This window comes from Tachypleus tridentatus, chromosome 6, assembly GCF_004210375.1.
Source record: "Tachypleus tridentatus isolate NWPU-2018 chromosome 6, ASM421037v1, whole genome shotgun sequence".
Classification (NCBI taxonomy): Eukaryota; Metazoa; Arthropoda; class Merostomata; order Xiphosura; family Limulidae; genus Tachypleus; species Tachypleus tridentatus.
Genome location: NC_134830.1, coordinates 104,998,960 through 105,019,380, shown reverse-complemented (window position 1 = coordinate 105,019,380; position 20,421 = coordinate 104,998,960). Strand labels below are relative to the sequence as shown.

Sequence of the window (20,421 nt, the reverse complement as noted above, 5' to 3'; positions counted from 1 at the left end):
AATGCTGCTTCAAAAAAGAAATAAATCTTATTTCGTCCCAGTCATGGCGGAAGCATCGTCTGATGTGACAAAAACCAGTTTTTTTTTAAATCTAGATTGAATTGTTTTGACATTTCAAGACATTTTTCAAATAAGTTTTTTATCCACATGTTTGATCTCGTGATCCACAAAGGCCAAGCATTTCTTCCCTCACTTAAAGATCTGAAATTTCATGTCAACTGTTCAGTGTCACTAACATCTGTTGACTCATACAGTGTTGAAGAAAAATACAAACAGTCTTTTAAGCTGTTCAAGCAACTGATTTTCTATGTCTTTTGCTAACTCTAACATTTTTCGGACAGTTGTTCTTCGACTTAATTGCAAATTATTTAACTTTTGAAGAATATCTTCTTTTATTTTTGAATCGTAATTCTCCAACAGAGTTTCAATGACCACAACCAATATTTCTTTTAGTAGTTCAGCATCAGAAAATGATTTCTTTTTTTTGAGCTAGAATTCAAGTTACTTTATAAGTAGCTAACGTAACTAGGTCAATCGATGATAAAAATTGTTATAGGCCTCCCTTTTGTTTCATGAAGTTGTGCTTTTAAAAGACTAATTTTATTCCTACGATTTTTGCTATCAACTAGAAATTTTACATCAAATTCCTTGTGAAAATTGTTAAAGTGTTGCTTTAGGTTGTATACTTTATTATTCCAAAAACGTTTACTACAAAAAGGCACACTGACTTATTATTTACTTCAATCACTTCAAATTTCAACTCCCAACTTTCATTAAATTCTCGTTTCACATTTTGCCATTCACGCGCCATTCTCTTTTCGGCAGTAATCCCAGAATCAATTAAATTGTCTTTATTTTCTGAGTGTTCTCCATCATCTGGACTCTTTCGTTTTCGAATTATCTACTTATTCATATTATTAGATTAAAAATAAATCGAGGGCTATCTGTGCGAGCCGTCCCTAATTAAGCAGTGTAAGACTAGAGGGAAGGCAGCTAGTCATCACCACCCACCGCCAACTCTTGGGCTACTCTTTTACCAACGAATAGGGGGATTGACCGATACATTATAACGCCCCCTCGGCTGGGAGGGCGAGGATGTTTGGCGCGATGCGGGCGCGAACCCGCGACTCTCGGATTACGAGTCGCACGCCTTACGCGCAAGGCCATGCCAGGCCCAATTGAAATGATAGAAAACTCCCAGTTATAAATGAACTAGTGGGCACGATATTGTAAGTTAAGAATAGTCACTGGTTATATAGATACCAATATTATTCATATAGGAAAATATGTTTCAAAAACTATATTGTAGGAAAAGAGTGTGTTATAACGTGACGGTCAATCCCACTCTTCGTAAAAGAGTAGCCCAACACTTGGGGGTGGGTGGTCATGACTAGCTGTCTTCCCTCTAGTCTTACACTGCTAAATTAGAAAACTAATTGGATATTACAACGTGTGTCTTTTATTCTGTAGTTAACGTTAAATCTGACACTGTGAGAGTTATTCATAAAGTGGCAGTAAAAAAATAAAAATATTTAGCTTGTAATTAAGGATACTTTGATGTTTATTTATTCTTTAAGAGTGAGTGAATAACGCATGGAAGCTATAACAAATTAATATCAAATGTTATGTTTATTATATTCATATTCACACAGATGTGATGTAGTGTTATTAAAGTACACAGCTATAATCTTATTCATTTTGAAAGTGTGCTTTGATGATGTACAAACACACGGTTTATATTAAGATTTTGTTTCAAAATAAGAAACACACTAGAGTCCATGATATTATTACATCCATATTACGAGTAATTAAAAGCCTTAGAGTATCAGTTTACAAAAATACTAGCTAGTCAAAAGTTTGAGATGTCACACGATTAGTTTTCACTTGGAAACTTAATCTTCTGTTACAGTTCGTGCTACTCTTTATAACATGAGAATGAAACACGAGTGAGTCACTACTGAGCAAACATGCTTATTTTCCACATATCATGTTACCTTTGAGAGGTAAGTAAAAGTACTTTTTTACAAAGCTTAATATTTTGTGATACGCATTTGTTAAAAACCATAAACGAGATATAAGGTTTAAATTGAAGTACATGGAATGTGATATGACAAGAACGTCATAAAACTGGTTGATAAGTATACATTTCTATGTGGTAAAACACAACTAATTCAGATTATGATGACGATGATTGTAGTAGTTTTTTTCTGTAATAAAAACACGTACAGTGTTGTTCTGTGTTAGAGTATACATATTACTGCATGAATGTTATTTGATTTTATTATTTCTATTTTTAGAAATTGATATTTGAATAAAAAAATAACTAGGTTTAATAAGGTTTGGGGCTAAAATAGTACGTATAAGCTTTTAATTTAGATTGTAGTAGTGTAGACGTGTAATATAACGTTAAATTAGACCCAGTATGCATAAGGTCTCTTTGGGCTTAGTTATAATTCAAGGTGGAGTGAGACTGTAAGACAAATTAAATACATTGTTTTATTTAATAATTATACTCTAAACACTACGTAAATGTCAAACTTAGGCTTACCAGTGTTAACGACAGGTTACTAGTATTTAATCATAGTATCGAGTGTTTAATTTAATTTTACCAGTAATACCTGTGGTTAAGCGTTCAGAATTTGTTACGTGCGATAGGTGCGGAAAATGGGTTTTATTTTGGAACTCTGGACTAATATGCACTACTAAGGAAGCTAATGGTGAGGATGCTCAATATGTATATGTAGAGTTTGCAGGTTAGAGGGAAAGTTGGAGGCTATTCTAATTAAAGTTGAGGAAATAGATAAAGAGAAGTATAAACTGTGGGAAATGTCAGCAGGACTTCAAGAGGAGCTTAAGCTTTTACATGCAAGGGAGGCATCAGCTGCGTTTAGCAATGAAATTCAGAAAGTTACAACGGGTAGTATTTGGATTAAAAATAGTGAACTTAATTGTAAATACCCTATTCTATTGAGTAACAAATTTCAGCCCTTGTCTTATGTAGACAAGGAAATATTAGAGGGAAATAAAGCAAAAGGAATAAAGAAGGATATGGATTATGAGTTTAAAGAAGTTATAGTTACACAGCGTGTGGAAAGAATTGTCTGTGAGGTAAACAAGGAGAAAACGAGTTAGATTATTCTACCCTGGAGCACAGGTGGAAGACAAAACTGACAGGGCAAAAAATATGTTAAAGGGAAGTAACAAGAATGTTCTCTTTGTTCTGTAGGGGTTAATTTTATATAGAAGAGCAAGTCACAAGAGCTAATTAATAGGTACAAGGGACTGATAAAGAAGAAAAATGTCAAATTAACTGTGGAGATGAAATTTTGAGTAGTTTAGTAGGGCTAAATGCTATCCTAAAATTGATATGTAAGAACAAACAGGTTAGCTTGTTGGACTTGCGGGATCAGTTCAATTGGAGAAGGGAACGTTTTGGGATGGATGGTTTACACTTAAGTAGGAAGGTGTTTGGCACACGTTTGCTTGGCTGTTAACTCAGCCGTAAGGTATGTTTAAACTAGAACTAAATAGTGGTGAAGAAAAAGATAGATTAAATGAAAAAATGAGATATAGAGGAAAGTGTAGCATAGCCAATCAATATAGAAGTAGTTATAAAGACTGGTTTTGTTAATACTATTGTTATTCAAAAAGTATATGAAATAAAATAGATTACTTTAGGGCACTGCTAGAAACAGAAGATTTTGAGATAATGGGAATAACTGAAACATGGTTAAATATAGATGACAGAAATACATGGTTATAGGTTATTTAATAGAAACACAGTAATAAAGAAAGGAAATCATTGGCTCTATGTGTAAAATATTACATTCTGTTGAAGTTGAGAATATTAAGGACAAAAACTGAGGATTTTAAAAATTTTAAGAAAATCTTAGTGGATACCAAGAGAAAAATCTCTTTATAGAAATTTGTTACAGACCACAAGATGAAACTGGCGAAATTAGTCAAAAATTTTGTGATGTGATTAAAATGTCATCTTTTAATGAAATCATAATTATGGGTGATATTGATTTAAGACGTATTGATTTGGAAATTCTAGAGTCAAACCAGGAGGTAGAAAGGTTTATCGATAGTGTTGAAAACGGATATTTTCACTAATTGGTAAAAGAACTTACTAAAAATAATGCTATTTTAGTTTTATTGTAATATAGAAATGGTTTAGAGGGTGGAAACTGGGGAACAACAAGGTGGGAGTGATCATTATTGTATTAGGTTTGATGTTCTGTTGCATATCAACATTGAGAATTATGACATTATTATTTCAGACTTCTATAAAAAAATTGGAAGTGGTGCAACGAGAATTACCTGTTGTAAACTGGGCATCTGAAATATTTGGAAACATTGAACAAATGTGGAAAAATTTTAAAGAAAAGGTTTTCAACATTGAAAACAAATATATTTCTTACAAAAAGAAAAAGGTAACTACAAGAAAAAAATCAGGTTAGCTCACAGAGGGTATAAGAGATACAATTACAGAAAAAATCACAAATTCAAGACGTAACTTGAATGATGTTATAGGAGATTTAAACAATTAACAAAATTGGTCAAACAGAAAATTAGAACATCCAAATGTACGAAAAACAGTTGGCTGTAAACAAATATTAATAGTAAGGATTTTGGAAACACATTAAGGGTAAACAAAATATTAAGATGGGGAGAAGAACCTCGAAAAAATGACAAATAAAGTTTTGCATCTGATGATTATGAAATAGCTAGGTTACTAAATGTTCTGTTTATTGAGCTTATACTAATGAATATTGAAGCAGCATTCCTTATATGAAAATAAAGTTGAAGAAGACAATTACATAAATTCTGAGCTTCTGAAAATAAAACTGGGAAGTTTATAGAATGATAAAGCTCTTGGGCCGCATAATATTTTCCCGTTTTTTTTTTTTAAGGAGGTCAAGAATTAGATATGTAAATCACGTACCACAATTTTTGTAGGTTACAAGTACCAACAGACTGTAAATTAGCTGATGTCATTCCTATCTTCAAGGGAGATAACAGAAGCTGTTCCATTAATTACAGGTCCATTAGCTTTATATAACGTTGTAGAAAAGGTTTTGAAAATTCTGATAAAAGCAACTTTGCAGAGTCATTTAACAAAGTTTAAACTTTTAGCGCATAGTCAACACGGTGTCATCAAGTGAAAATCTTGCCTTATAAATCTTTTAACATGCTTTTAAAATGTTACTGCATACGTAGATAAGGGTAAGGGTGTAGATTTGGTGTATCTGACTTTTCGTAGATTCGTGTGAAGAAACTTATCTGTGTAGGTGTGGGAGATAAGTTAACTAAATAGATAGAATAGTGGCTTGATAGAAGTCAGGAGAGGGTTTTTACAAATGGAATTCAGTCAAACAGAGTAAATGTCGTAATCGGGGTACCTCAGAACTCAGTTTTACTTAAATTTGCAGATATTAAGGTTTTGTATGTTGTTAGCTGTGAAGAAGATGCTGCTGCCTTTAATGATAATAAATTCATGATAATGCATGTGTGTTATTGTAATTTGAACTATAAGTACAATTTGGATGAAAATAACCTCAGCAGTGTCATAAAAGAAAAGGATCTGGATGTGGAGGTTGATCATTCTCTTAAGTCTTCTAAGCAGTGTGCTGCTGCTAGAAGTAGGGCAAATAGAATATTAGACTACATCTACAGAAATATTGAATACAAGTCTAAAGAGGATATAATTCCATTGTATAGGTCACTGTTTATCCACACTTGGAATATTGTGTTCAATCTTCGGTTCCTTTCCTTAGTCAAGGCACTGAATTGTTGGAAAGGGTTCAGAGGAAGTCTACCACAATGGAACCTAGGATGAAGAGGTTGTCATATGAGGAAAGATTAATACCCTTAAACTTGTTTTCTCTTAAAAAGTGAAGAGCAAGAGGGGATGTGATCGAAGTTTTTAAGATTGTAAAATGAATCGATAGCACTGATGCATCATCTTTTTCCATACAGAGTTTGTGAGTTATTATTAAACTCAATATATGAGAAGAGAAAAAACGTTAGTATAATCTTACTATATCAGAGCAACAACGTACTCACATGTAAATAGATTATAAATAAGATAAATTTACTGAAGTCGAAAATAGTGAGTCTTGTAAATGAAAGGTAAAGTATTACTATTAAAAGTAACAATGTGAATAACAATCCGCACTGACAAACACGCTCATTTATGCCTGTTAGATAGAGGCGTAACCAAGGAATAGCCAAAGGAGGCCCGACACCCTGTAAAATCTATGCATGTTGACAATTTATTATTTTTCAGCTTTTATAGATATGATAATCTTCTTTTGTATCCTTTTATCAATAAATAAACTTCTATGACCACTATTACAATTCAGTTGATTTGTTTTAATGATCAGTTTAGGAAGAACGTAGCTCAATTTCAGCTTAAAAGTTTCTATCCCCCTAGTGAAAACCTGGCTACGCCAGTGATGTTAGATTTTAATTTACCAATTTCAAATTAATGTGCCCACAATTGACAGATATTGTGAATTCATGATTTTCTACAATGTCAGTAGACACAGTTTGTACAAATGTTTTTTTGAATAACTAAGCATATTAGACAATTTTAATCCCATTCTGGAGAAAATAATTATTTTAATTGTCACTGTATTATTTCGTCTTCTAAGTTCCTGGAGTTTTAATTCACAAAAACATATCGTGAAAGAATTTGAGGTTTCGTTATAGACAGGCAAAAAGTGTTTTAAATTTGAACAGTGTTAAAATCAAAATTTTCGTGGTACATAAATATTAAATAACATAAGCAAAATTACATTCTTGATCTTCTATACAATTCATTGATTTTCATTAGTTCAAACAATTTCTGTATTGTCCACTTCTCTATTGATACTTAGATGTAAATGGTAGTCTACTGAATTATTTTCTCTGCAACTGAAGTTAAATGAAGTTCACACAACTCAAGAAATGTTATTAATTATATTACTTTTGAGCTAATTTTAATAGGTCAAAACTCTTTTAACGTAAGTTCTATTTCATTGTTATTAGTGTATATATAAACTATGTATTAAGCCAAACCTGCCCCCCCCCAGTGAGACAACTAAGAGCCTTTCAAAAACATTTTGTTGCACATTTCAAATGTAATGCTTTTAAAATAATATAATCTTCAACAAGTTCTACTTACCAGTAGTCGGATTTTAAGTTGAATGAACTTGCATCTTGAGCATTATACAAGGTATCCAAAACAATAAATGAAGACTACACTTTCTTTGGAATGCTAGATAATCTTTTTAGTTCGAATCCTACTTTATAACCAATAAACATTTCCTTGGTATTTTAAACAAGTCTCTAACAGTAGTGCAATAATGGAAGAATATTTTCAGAGTATATATCTGCTACTTAATCAAGATCCTTATCATTTGTCAATTTGGTTTCTCAAATACGTCATTAAAAGTATTTAGTTCAAGGTTATTATTCATTTTTGTGTGTTTATTTGTCGTCATACTGTTCCATCAGGAGCTATAAAAGTGACAGATGCTCATTAAATGTTTTCACCAACATTAACGCTAGCATAGGATTCTTTCACGTTACTTACTCTATCTCTATGTGGACTGGTATATACCGCAAAATTATTCCAGTTAAAGATTGCAGCAAATAACTGAAAACACTTCTAAAATGAATAACACTAGGGCTAGAACCGTCTCTTTATGGCTATTTTTTGTTCAGTACAACACTTTATACTGTTATATTCTGGAAGACAATGATAGTTTGTGAGCAAAATATTTGTTTGTTTGTTTTGTTTTGAATTTCACGCAAAGCTACTCAAGAGCTATCTGCGTTAGCCGTCCCTAATTTAGCAGTGTAAGACTAGAGGGATGACAGCTAGTCATCATCACCCACCCCCAGCTCTTGAGCTACTCTTTTACGAATAGTGGGATTGACCGTCATTTATAACGCCCCCACGGGTGAAAGGGCGAGCATGTTTGATGTGACGGGGATTGAGAAAGGAAAGATAATTGAAATGATAGAAAACTCCCAGTTATAAATGAAATAGTGGGCACGATATTGTAAGTTAAGAATAGTCACTGGTTATATAGATACCAATATTATTCATATAGGAAAATATGTTTTAAAAACTATATTGTAGGAAAAGAGTGTGGTATAACGTGACGGTCAATCCCACTCTTCGTAAAAGAGTAGCCCAACACTTGGGGGTGGGTGGTGATGACTAGCTGTCTTCCCTCTAGTCTTACACTGCTAAATTAGAAAACTAATTGGATATTACAACGTGTGTCTTTTATTCTGTAGTTAACGTTAAATCTGGCACTGTGAGAGTTATTCATAAAGTGGCAGTAGAAAAATAAAAATATTTATCTTGTAATTAAGGATACTTTGATGTTTATTTATTGTTTAAGAGTGAGTGAATAACGCATGGAAGCTATAACAAATTAATATCAAATGTTATGTTTATTATATTCATATTCACACAGATGTGATGTAGTGTTATTAAAGTACACAACTATAATCTTATTCAAACAAACCTAAGTAAGAATCAATGATGGTGTGATGTCTTACTAGGTAGTTTTACAACAGGTTGGTGTATAAGAATTTATTCATTGGTCTAAAATCATGCATGTAAGTTATATTACTTTCCTACTATGCAACTGCGTATTGTAAGAAAGGTGTCAAAACAAAAACACAACCTCCCTCCCAAAATTAGTTAACACGATAATGTATGATGTAACTTTACCAAACCCAAGTTAAACGCAGTAAATTGAAATTGAATGGGTTCTCTTCGAACACTGTGATAATGTTGAAAATAAAAATACTATTATTTCGCACTATACGTCCAGAAATTGTCTCAAATGTTATATTTGGTTACATATATTACTTAGTTAATGCTTGTTAAACTTCTTTCTTTGTTAAAAAATGAGCAGTTTTCTTCGACATCATACAAGAAAATTGTGTACGTGTTTATTTTTAAGTTGTTGAAGCACAAAACTACATACAGAACTATCTGTGCTCTGCTCACTATCAGTATCTAAATCTGATTTTTAGTATTCTTAAAATTACTGCTGAGCTACCTAGAGCTTACGTATATGATCGAAGTTTACAAAAGTAAAGTTTTTTTTGGTTTTTTCCATAGTTCGATAAATATCCATTTCATTATTTTTTCGAGTAGACAAAGTTCGATACCCAGAATAAATCAAAAGTAAGATGAAGCGCAGCAAAATAGAACCTTAATAGTTTTTTTTTGAGATTACTGTTTGATTATGAGTGTTGTGTTTTTTACAGCAGAAAGAAATATTTTTGAAAGAAACAGGTATGACGTTTCTATCTTTGGTGCAATAATTTCACCAATGATATTCTTCTTTAATATAAAACATGTAGTTTGTAATATAATAGGTCATTTTAAGACTGTTTTAAACACTTCTGTGACGTTAAGGTCAGCAACACCAAGAATAATCTATGACGATATATAAACGTGATTCTAGAGTGACATAAAAATAGTATGGCACCAACGTGTCGATTAATATGACTCTTAAATGTTAAAGAAATAAAATGTATTTTACCTTTATGTGAACTTTCTTCATTTTCTTCCTAAGATTTTAATGTTGTAAAAAACATATAATACGTGATTAAACTCGTTGTTGGAACACCTGTGAAACGTGGACAAGGGCCCTTTTTATCATCAAAAGTAGAAATAGACTAACAACAAAACTTCATAAAAGCGGTCAAAATTTTTCATACTCTAAAACTACGTGCAGTGAAGGAAAAGAAAGCTGGAGGTAAGTAATGGAATATTTTCGATTTCGCTGTTGAAGCTTCCTATTAATAGAAAACATGCATAGTTACGCAGTATCTTACGTCACTCGAAAGCAACGTGACTTTTTCTTTTATTTATACCATTATGCATGTTCATGTATTCTTCATGACTGTGTGGGCGTGTTCGCTATCGAAACATCATATATTGTGTTTTTATCCACCATATGCTATTTTAGTTGTTTTCGCTTTTACTATTATAATTTATATTCTAATGTATTGATTTGCCAAAATATTATTGCATTTGTTAGTGCATGAGTGAAATATTAATATTTCGAAACATAACATATTACTTTCTAATGTAACTTGTTAACCTAAGAAAAAATAACAGAAATATTTTAATACTAATATAATGGAGTCTGCCAAAACCAAATGGTGGAAAATCAAATGGGATGATAAAACGCAAATACTCGATTTCTACTTTCTGTTCTTGGCCCGGAGTGGCCAAGGTCGCGGCTTCGAATCCCTGTCATACCGAACATGCTCATCCTTTCAGCCGTGACGGCGTTATAAAATTACAGTCAATCCCACTATTCGTTGGTAAAAGAGTAATCTAACAGTTGGCGGTGGATGGTGATGACTAGCTGCCTTACCTTAGTCTTAACACTGCTAAATTAGGGACGGGTAACGCAGATAGCTTTCGTATAGCTTTTCACGAAATTCAAAAACAAACAAAGACAAAACTTTCTCTTCGAACGACAACAGAAAACAAAATTGGTAATGAGCAACAGAACTAAGTTAAGATGTTTAAATTCATGGTAAACTTAGTTGCTAGAAAACATTCAAGACTCTGTTGCTTGGAAATTACCAAATATATTAGAGAACTGGACTTTATTCATTACAACATATGCTTATTAACCATCTTGCTTCCATGCGTAATCCCACTGTCGTCAATCTAATGAAGAATATAAAGTTTCTTGAAGTATCGTTTTTTTACCAGCAAACTACTATCACAGTACAATTGTATCGCTGTAGATTTCCACCAGTAATCCGATAATAAGATTAAACCATGTGCAATCCTTGCCTGTGCCTTAAGCTGTATTTTGCAACGTATCATCTAAAATCGTTTTTATGTGTCATATTGCACCATTTTTAATGATTTTTATAACAGTAGTTTTTATCGGAAGAGCATACTTGACCGTAAAGGTTTTATTAAAGTATTTGTTTTCTCACTAGGATCTAGAAAATATGTTCTTGGCATTGGAGCTGAGTAAAACTTTAATAAGAGATATCTTATTATAATAAATATAATTCATGGATTAATTTTGTATTTTTCGTTAAAACTTATAAAGCTCTGTAGTAATGGATTTAACTATTTTATTGTTGTAATTTAATTGGTTTGGTTTGTTTTGAGTTTCGCGCAAAGCTACTCGAGGGCTATCCGCGTTAGCCGTCTCTAATTTAGCAGTGTAAGACTAGAGGGATGACAGCTAGTCATCATCACCCACTTCCAGCTCTTGGGCTACTCTTTTACGAATAGTGGGATTGACCGTAATTTATAACGCCCCCACGGGTGAAAGGGCGAGTATATTTGGTGCGACGGGGATTCAAACACGTGACCTTCGGATTATGAGTCAAGCGCCTTAACCTGGGTTGTTTATTAAAGAATGTCATTATCACCCGGTATTCCCAAGTGCTGATAATTGCATCAGGAAACATCAGTATTTTTGATATAGATATTGACACTGCAAAAACGTGTATATCATCTCCATTGTAATATTAATAAATCGAATTATCTTTGACCCTTGAACACTTATTTTCATAACTCCATATCATTTACTCAGAATATCACAACGACATAATTGTCTAATGATTCAAAATATAACATAAAACTGTGATACTTTTCTAGAAACAAAAGAAATTTATAAAGTAAAAAAAATCTAAGAAGTTATTATTCTGAGTTGAGAAGTATGATGAAATACGAATGCACTTTAACATGTTGTAGTAATTATGGGGAGAGCGTTTTTACAGTTTACTGTATTGAAACGATTATTTAATGTACTAATGTACTACTCATCTTCTACTGAAGCATGAGATCATTTTGAAGTTCTATATTATGAAAAGTTACAAACACTTTCAATTATTTCTGATTCGCCTGCTTCTGTGAAATCACTAAAATGTTTCTATTTATTCTGTTCCACGTGTATAATCTTGTTTTTACATTGTGCTATTGTGTTTCTGTAAAATTAGTCCTAAGGTGGAGACAGAGATTTGGATTGTGCTAAAAAGGATCGTTAGGTATAAAAGTAATTTACCTGAGGTCCATGATTTGAAAGCTAACCTCACTGAGAAATATTTGTTATAGTAACTAATCAAATTATTGCAATTGATAGAAAAATAGAAGAATTATACTTAGGGTACAGATTTGCAGACTTCTATCGAAACAACTACCTTTTCAGCTTACACAGAAGGCTAATAATATATTCGTCTCTGATCACAGTGAATAATTCATGAAGTTAAGATACTGTAAACTTATTCAATACATTTTATGGGCTTAGAAAAAGTTTATTTGGTAAATAATACAAAAGTGAATCATTAATATGTCCCAAATTTCATTTTGAATTAGCATACATTAATTATCTGAACTGTTTTGTTTGTAGTTAAGCGCAAAGCTACACTAAGGGCTATCAGTTATCTACTCACTACAGGTATCGAGACCCGGTTTCTAGCGTTGTATGTCTGCAGTTATATAGCTGTGCCTCTTGGAAGTATTGTATTGTCGGTTCACCATTTACAATCTTTTACGGTATAAGTAATACCCATGGATACATATGAAGAAATGAGAAATGAATAAAGTTTCTGAAATTAAACTTAATGTTCTATCAAATGCCATTGGAAAAAGGTTTACTATTTTTAGTAGTTTCAAATTTTAGGCTTAAATTATGTTCTCCATTATGCGTGTCTCAACTCAGCTTTTCTTGCTGTTGTAAATTCTGAATTATGTAGAGATTATTAGAATATATTTTAATCACTCTAAGAAGAACCTAATATTTTATCGTGAAGTGTTCGTTTGGTTGTTTTCGTCCAAAACTAAGCTACAGGTTATTAGCGCGGTGAACCCTGGATTTTAACGTTTTAAGTTTATAAGTCCGTAAACTACCACTGACCTATTGAAAGACTTGTTGAATTGCCCCTTAAAAGATAATATAAATCTGAAGTTTATTTTTCCAAATCTAAATAATCTCATTTATCTCCGAAAGAACTCTTAAGAGATGAAGTATCAATATCTTTGGTACACATAATTGGCAAAAAAATAAGGAAATAAAGCTATGAAAATAAATTATTGTCGATGTACATGCTGAAATGTCAAATATTCATTTTTGTTGTACTGAAAAGGATCGGTAGGTAGAAAAGTAATTCACGTAGTTTTCTATACACTGAATAAACACTGTTGCTACAAATATTTATTCGTTGAAGTAAAAACATTTAACTGTTATAATCAATAACAAATTTAGGTTAATATCGTAGAAATCCCTAGCAATTTAACACTTAGAAAACATGTCTTTTTTTAATTTCACAAAGGACCAACATTAATACTGATTGTTTAATTTGATAAAAATTCTAACATCTTGTTCTATAAACATACAAAATTAATCTCAATACATAAAAAAATACCCTGATGTTAATTCTTCTTTTATCACATTCAAAAGTAGTCTATTTTTATATCTCTTCGACTAAAAGTAGCTTTACTGTGCATTTTAAAGTTATTTTGTCATTTATTTTCTTTTTAGAACAAAATTAATAAAATATTTTTTGCTTGTGAGATATACAGTACTGTGCAAAAGTGTTAGGACAAGAGAATACTTTTCTCATTCTTTCCATTTTATGGGCAATTGTTGCATTCCATTACAAAATGTAAATTCCAACACTATGGTAATGCTTCACTGTTCTCTGTTGACAAATGAATGAGGCAGGGTGAGAACACTTATCATGTTTTTAGAATTCCCATGTGCTTACCAAGGTCATGTCATAAGTGTTCTACTTGAATGAACATACTGATCAAATTTAGGATCTGATATAGCTGCCACGGTACCCTGTGCAGTGTTTTAACTATATAGATGGAAGCTAGCAAGGAACTAGAATACGGTACCTATGTATGCAATTTAAGAACACTTTACAAAATAAACCTTGAGAGAAACAATGTCAGACACTATATATTAAGTTTTCTTGTCATGCTTCACCCAAAAAGTGAAGATATTTTTTTTGTAGAATAGAGTTTGCATAAAACTTCACGTGAAGCCGGTGAGACTCTGAAAAATTGCTTTAGACTTAAAATGCTCTCAAACATTATAAAGTACACACTAGATCGCGAAACCGAAATAGTAAATTTTCAAATAGAAAAGGAAGAGGCAGAACACCTAAACTCAATGATACTGATGTTAAATATCTTTGTTTATGTAGTTTTTGGAAAAGAAGAAAGACTGCCACTGATCTCAAGCATGAGCTAAACGACGATGTACCATATAACAGAAAATGTCCAGATCTATAGCATTAAGAACACTCAAGGGGAATGGAATAGTTAGTCGTGTAGCAGTTAAAAACCTTTACTTTGATCTTCAAATATTATCAACAGACTGAAATTTGCTAAAAAACAACAAAACTGGACTGTTGATGATTGAGCAAGGGTTTTATGGACGGATGAATCAAGTTTGAAGTATTTTGTCTAGAGCGTATGTTACACATCAAGTGGAAGAAAGGTGAAAGATATTTACTTCAATGCATAGCACTTACCATGAAGCACAGGTGAGTCTGTGTGATGGTCTTAGGGTGTTTGTTTGATTAGACAACAGGAGATATTTGCAAAATAGCTGGACCAGCGCAAGTACCATCAGATATCCGTCATGCTATACCCACTTGTTTGTGTATTATTCGTAAAGGATTTTATTACCAAGAAGATAACAGTCTCAAACACTCATCTAATCTATGCAGAAATTAAACAGCTAACAAAGAAGCTGCCGAAGTAATTTAAATTATTCAATGGCACCCACAGAGCTCCAATCTCAACCAAATTGATTAGATCTGGAATTTGATAGACCAAAAACTTGACAAATCAAAAGTTACTTCCAATGAAAGGACCGTTTGATTAAATATATTGCAAAAATGTCTGAAAAACTGTCTGCAGTTAGTAAAGCAAAAAGGAAACTAATAAAATATTAACTGTTTGTTGAACTGGTGCACTTCTACTGAATTTCTCTCGTACTAAATATGAAGATTAACTTTCTATCTACCTTCCATTGTTCTTTGAAATTAGCCTGAAATATAATTTTTGACTTGTTCTAACACTTTTATACAGTACTGTACATTTCACGTAAAATACTATTTGCAAAAAAATATTTCAAAATAATTAGTTTTATAGTAGCTGAAGAATTATTAAAAGTCCAAAGGACTCAGCACATGAAACAAAACAAAAACTTAACATAACAAGAAACCAAATAAACACAGCCACAAAACTATGCTCATCCGATAAAATTAACAATGAAATCAACAAAATAAAACAACACTTCACCAACTTCAACAAATTTCCTAAAAAAACGTGGAAAAATTATACACACACACCTAAACCAACAACAAACAAACAACAGTAAATCCCAAGATACAACAAACTACAAAACCTTATACTGCTGCATACCATATGTTCCAGATATCAGCGACAAATTAACCAACATTTAGAAAAAAAAAACTTATAACAAAACACAACATTCCAGTAAACAACAAATTTATTCAAAAACCAGGTACAAAACTAAAGTCCATACTATGTAAAATCTACATTGACAAACGAAAACAAACACGATGCTTGCTATAGTTAGCTCAGCAGATGAAACCTAAGTATAAAATAATAATAAAAATAATTTTGTAATGTTTAATTGATGACTTTATAAATTTATAGTTTTATTTAAAAATGCTTTTTAAGAGTCACCTTTAAATGATAATATTGTGACTGCACGTTTTTGATATGAGTCAGTTTGGAAGTTATATTAACAATAAGGTTTTCCGACTAAAGTTTTTACATTTTAAATACTTAAAGATCAAAAACTGACTTAACTGAGGTCAAAATAATACTTCAGATTATTTGTTGTGTAGCTGGTGTGGAAAGTGCCTGTTATAATTTTTACAGAAAGGTAATAAAAAGTTTTTTTACGCTACATTCTATTCTTATGTCATGTTTTACACAAAACTAACTTATAATTTGTTTCTTTAACCATCATATTATAGGAAAATGTATAATCTCTTTTATAAACCGGACTTTTAGAAAGAGAACATTTATCATTTAAAAATCAGGCATTTTTATGCTGTTAAATGTGAGCAAAACAATTTGGAAACTTCCTACAAATAACAATACTCTTGGTTTAATATATGAACTATTATTGACTGTAGGCATCATCAACTACTAGCTTTATGACCGTTTGTCGTTAAGCACAAAGCTACAGAGCAGACTATCTGTATAGTACTTACCACAAATATCAAAACCCGATTTTAATTGGTGTAAACCTTTTGACTTACCGCTAAGCCACTAGGGGGCACTACTATACCGATATAAGCATGTAATTCTAATCAAAAGTCATCAAAAGGTTGATTTTATAAGAATATATAAGAATATGAACAATGAAAAAAATCCGCACAATATATATATATATATATATCATATATAGGTTCTCCGTTTTGTTCTGGAAAATGTAATCTGCATTATAAAGCTGTTTTTATCTCTATATCTTTCCGAAAATGTTCCAACTTCATAGCCTCTGATCACCATGAAACTTTAAAAGAGTTCTCCAACAAGTTTATAATTTTCACAATTTTGCAGGTCTTGTAAGGGAAGTATATACTGCCTTAGTATATACTTCCCTAACTCGGATCGCCAGAAAACTTTCAGGGGTTTTAGGTTGTGGCTTAGATCTCACCAAAACCTAAAAAATATATATTAAATAATATTCTACATAAGTTACACTAAAAAAATCATCCCACTGGCCAAGCAGTACGTCTGCGGGCTGACAAAGTTTAAACCGACTTTTGATACGCGTGGGGGGCAGAGCTTTGTGCCTAAACTACAAAGAAAGGCTAATATAAAAATGCTAGCTAGTATGGGTTATTTCTAAAATATATATATTTATATATATACCAGCACTTAGTAGAGGTACAAGATGAATGGTAAACATTTACGCAGTTTTGCCATTTCATGAAAACAACAAAATAATTATAAATATCTCTTGTAATCTGTAACATCTATCATTGCGCACTTGTATTAATATGAAAGATATGTTATAGCCATCATATTTTAAAATAAGATTCAATTATTTGTTTTTGATATTAAACAGAAAGCAACACAATGGGCTATTCATGTTAAATAAAGCTCAATTACAGTATTACTAAATGCTTCTATACTGTTAAGAAGGCTACATAATTACTCTTTTTGAATTAAAGTAAATTAATAATCACACTTTATTATAAAAACGCTCGAAACCGTTTGCTGCCGTCACAACTACTTCTTTCTTCATCGACCGAGTTCATTCCGAGATCCGTGATTACACCGCAGTTTCCATTCTGGCAGCTTTATATGAAGTCAACCTTAGACCAAGCATTTGGACAAACTTTTCACGAACTCTGCGTTGCGTAGATGTCGGTTTTCTACGACACGTTGGAGCAAACTAAATGCGAAGAAGTGAATGGATGAATAGGTGTGTCGAAGAAGAGAAGAGCACGAATGCCTGTTTCACCATTCAGCGATCGTTTCAACGTTGCTGTGGGTTTAGCTTTAACGCTCACCGTGTTTCCTTTTCATGAATTTCATCTTGTGTAATTGGTATAAAAAGTTATTCTCACAGTAAGTAGAGTTCATTTTCGTTTCACTGAACATCATATAAGAAAACTTCAGTAGCGATAAAACCTGACGATAAACTTCGTAATGTTCAATATGCCACGTTGAACATTTTCTAACACTTGATCGGTACCAAAACAAGTATTTCTTGTCATATAGTAGTCGTTCAGAAAACTGCCATAACTTAGGTAAGAGGTAATTTGTCGTACAGTTTTCTGCACTATGTGTTTTTCTCTCACCAGTTTATACTTTCATGTTTTATATCACCTTATGAGATCTAGATATCTGTAAATCATTTTGTGATAATTTATTGGAATATATGCAACTTGTTGGTTATCAGTTTCTTAATGGGATGGGGTAGGAAATATGGACCTCCAATCTATGAATTTTGCCAATTTTAGTGACATTCCAGAATAAAGTGAGATGCTTTTTACAAAAGTTGTATACACGAGTAAGTGTGTTAACCAGTCTTTTTACCGATCCTACTTACTTTGTTGCAGATAGTTTTGAAATTTATATACTCTACTCGTAGAGGCTACATTGTAAGATATTTGAGAAACATTTGTAAACTAAATGTATAGATGCTAAACATATCGCATAGACCTACAGCTTACATATTTAACATTATGTCACAACGTGTACATTTGTAAATCTTTTTAGCACTACGTGCAATTGTAACAGTATTCAAATTACCCCAAACAGGGTTTTGGTACATGTGTAGGCAGAGCACAGATAGCCTAATGTTTATCTTTGTGCCTAACTTGAAAACAGTATTTTGTTTCTAAATTGATGTATATTAGAATGTGAAAAACCTTTTATGAGTTTCAAAATAATATGTCATTTTTGCACTAAAATTTAGAAAAAGCATCTTATAATTTTAATATAAGAGAATATTTTATATATATATATATATATATATAAATTCATTTCCCCATAGCATATGTATGTTTCCATGAACAAATCAATTAACTAACTCCTTTAGAAATTACATATTAGTGAATCAGACTGAGCTCTGCACATTATCCTGAAGTATAAAGCTTAGCTGCAACAACAGCCTCAATACGAAGCTATAGAATTAATAAATGTAAGTACTATCCATAATTTTCTATCAGTATTTGATATAATGAAGAAGCAAGAAATAATTAAGAATAATATAAAATACACATTTTGTAAGCACTTAAGATAATTAGTTCTTAAGAAATAGTGTATTTAAAAAGCTAACTTCCAGAGTTGCTTAAACCACGAAACCTTCCTTTAATATTCGTTCTCATATCCCAGCAGCGAATATAATCTTTATAATGACCAAAAGTCAGCATTAGCAGTGTACTAATACATGCATATATATAAGAAAAATTTATTGACGCAAGAGTCTCTTTAGAATGCATTCGTATGTATATGTACGTTTAAAAGCAACAGAGTTTAGTGTGAGTTAGCAGGGCACAGAATTCGGTGTAGTAAAATCAATAGGTAAACTGCAAACCTTTTAACAAGTCACGATAATGCTGGTCTCTTCAAAGAATATCTAAGAAGATACTTTAATCCTAAACTTTTTACTTCTATTATATTTTAGTTTTTTTCACTTTCTTCATGTATAGTGTTTGAAACGTATACCTCTATATCTTTACACATTTTTTAATCAATAAAACTCACATGCAGTTTCACATTTGTTTAAATTTTGTTGGCGTATGATTTTTTAAGTCTCTCATTCTTTATAAATTCTATCTCCGATGAATTAATAATAGACGCTCAGGTTGTTTCAGTTTGTCTTCAAAGTAAAGAAGGAATGATTTTATTGTTTTTAGTTTCAATATATTTTTTTATAAATCTTGATATTAGTTTTACGAGAAACGAGTTGCCCCTTCAAGAACGTATTCATAATAGGAGTGACCCATGTCAAAATATGCTAGTAATGCTCTTGAAATTAAGACAACAAAGGTTCGAAGAGGTAGCAAATATTACTGATTTAAGAGAATAAGTTTAAGTATTGCCATTAATACAGTAAAGTTTCATAAAGTAATACCCATGAAAAAATGACACATTCGTTGATATTCTGTGCATCCACAAGTTTATCTACTTAGGGTAAACGAACGGCTGATTTTTACGAGGTAAATCCGTTGACTTACCACTGTGTCAGCAATAGGGGGACTAAATATAAAAAAAGACAAAATCCGTTTACATTGAAATAAGTTATTTTTTGGAAGTTCAGCCACAGAAAACGAAATAGCAGAATTGCTTGTCTATAACTGGCATTTTCTTTTCAACTATTACTTAACGACTATGTATAGACAATTTTCTCTTGGGCAGTAAAGAAAATAAAGTAGCTGCTGATTATACTTTGGAATTCCGCACATTTGTATTTTAATGAAGTCGTAAAATGTTAAGCAAGATTATTTTTATGATATATCAAACAAAACTGATTTAAATAGTTTAAACATTATTTTTTGTTGCTGTTTTTCGCTCAATATCCATAAAGCTACAAGTATTTTTTTTCCTAGTTAACTTTTTGGGTCATTATGATTAGTAAGAGACAATTTCATTGTTTCTTGAAAATGCAGCAGTGAAGTGCCTGTGCAAGCATAGTTGTAACAAAAATCGATATGGTATGACTGCATAGTTCAAAGACAGATTCGGCTAAGACTATATGAAACTACTTTCAGTTTACATCCTATTTACGTCCTCAATGTCAGCGTCAATGTCTTGATTTCAAATATCGTATTTTATCCACTGAAAGGTCATAGAAAAAACATTATCCGTGAAGAACATTATTTTAATCCGTTGTCATTTCATTTTTTGCTGCT

General features: G+C 31.8%; 1 protein-coding gene across 1 annotated transcript in view; it reads left to right on the top strand.

The window, feature by feature from the left end:
- Positions 1 to 17,359: 17,359 nt before the first annotated feature.
- The window catches only part of LOC143253236 (transient receptor potential-gamma protein-like), a 169,569-nt gene continuing 166,507 nt past the window's right edge, over positions 17,360 to 20,421 (top strand). The window contains exon 1 of the mRNA XM_076506751.1: positions 17,360 to 17,629. The gene's annotated coding sequence lies outside the window, so the exon portion shown is untranslated. The remainder of the gene's footprint in view (positions 17,630 to 20,421) is intronic.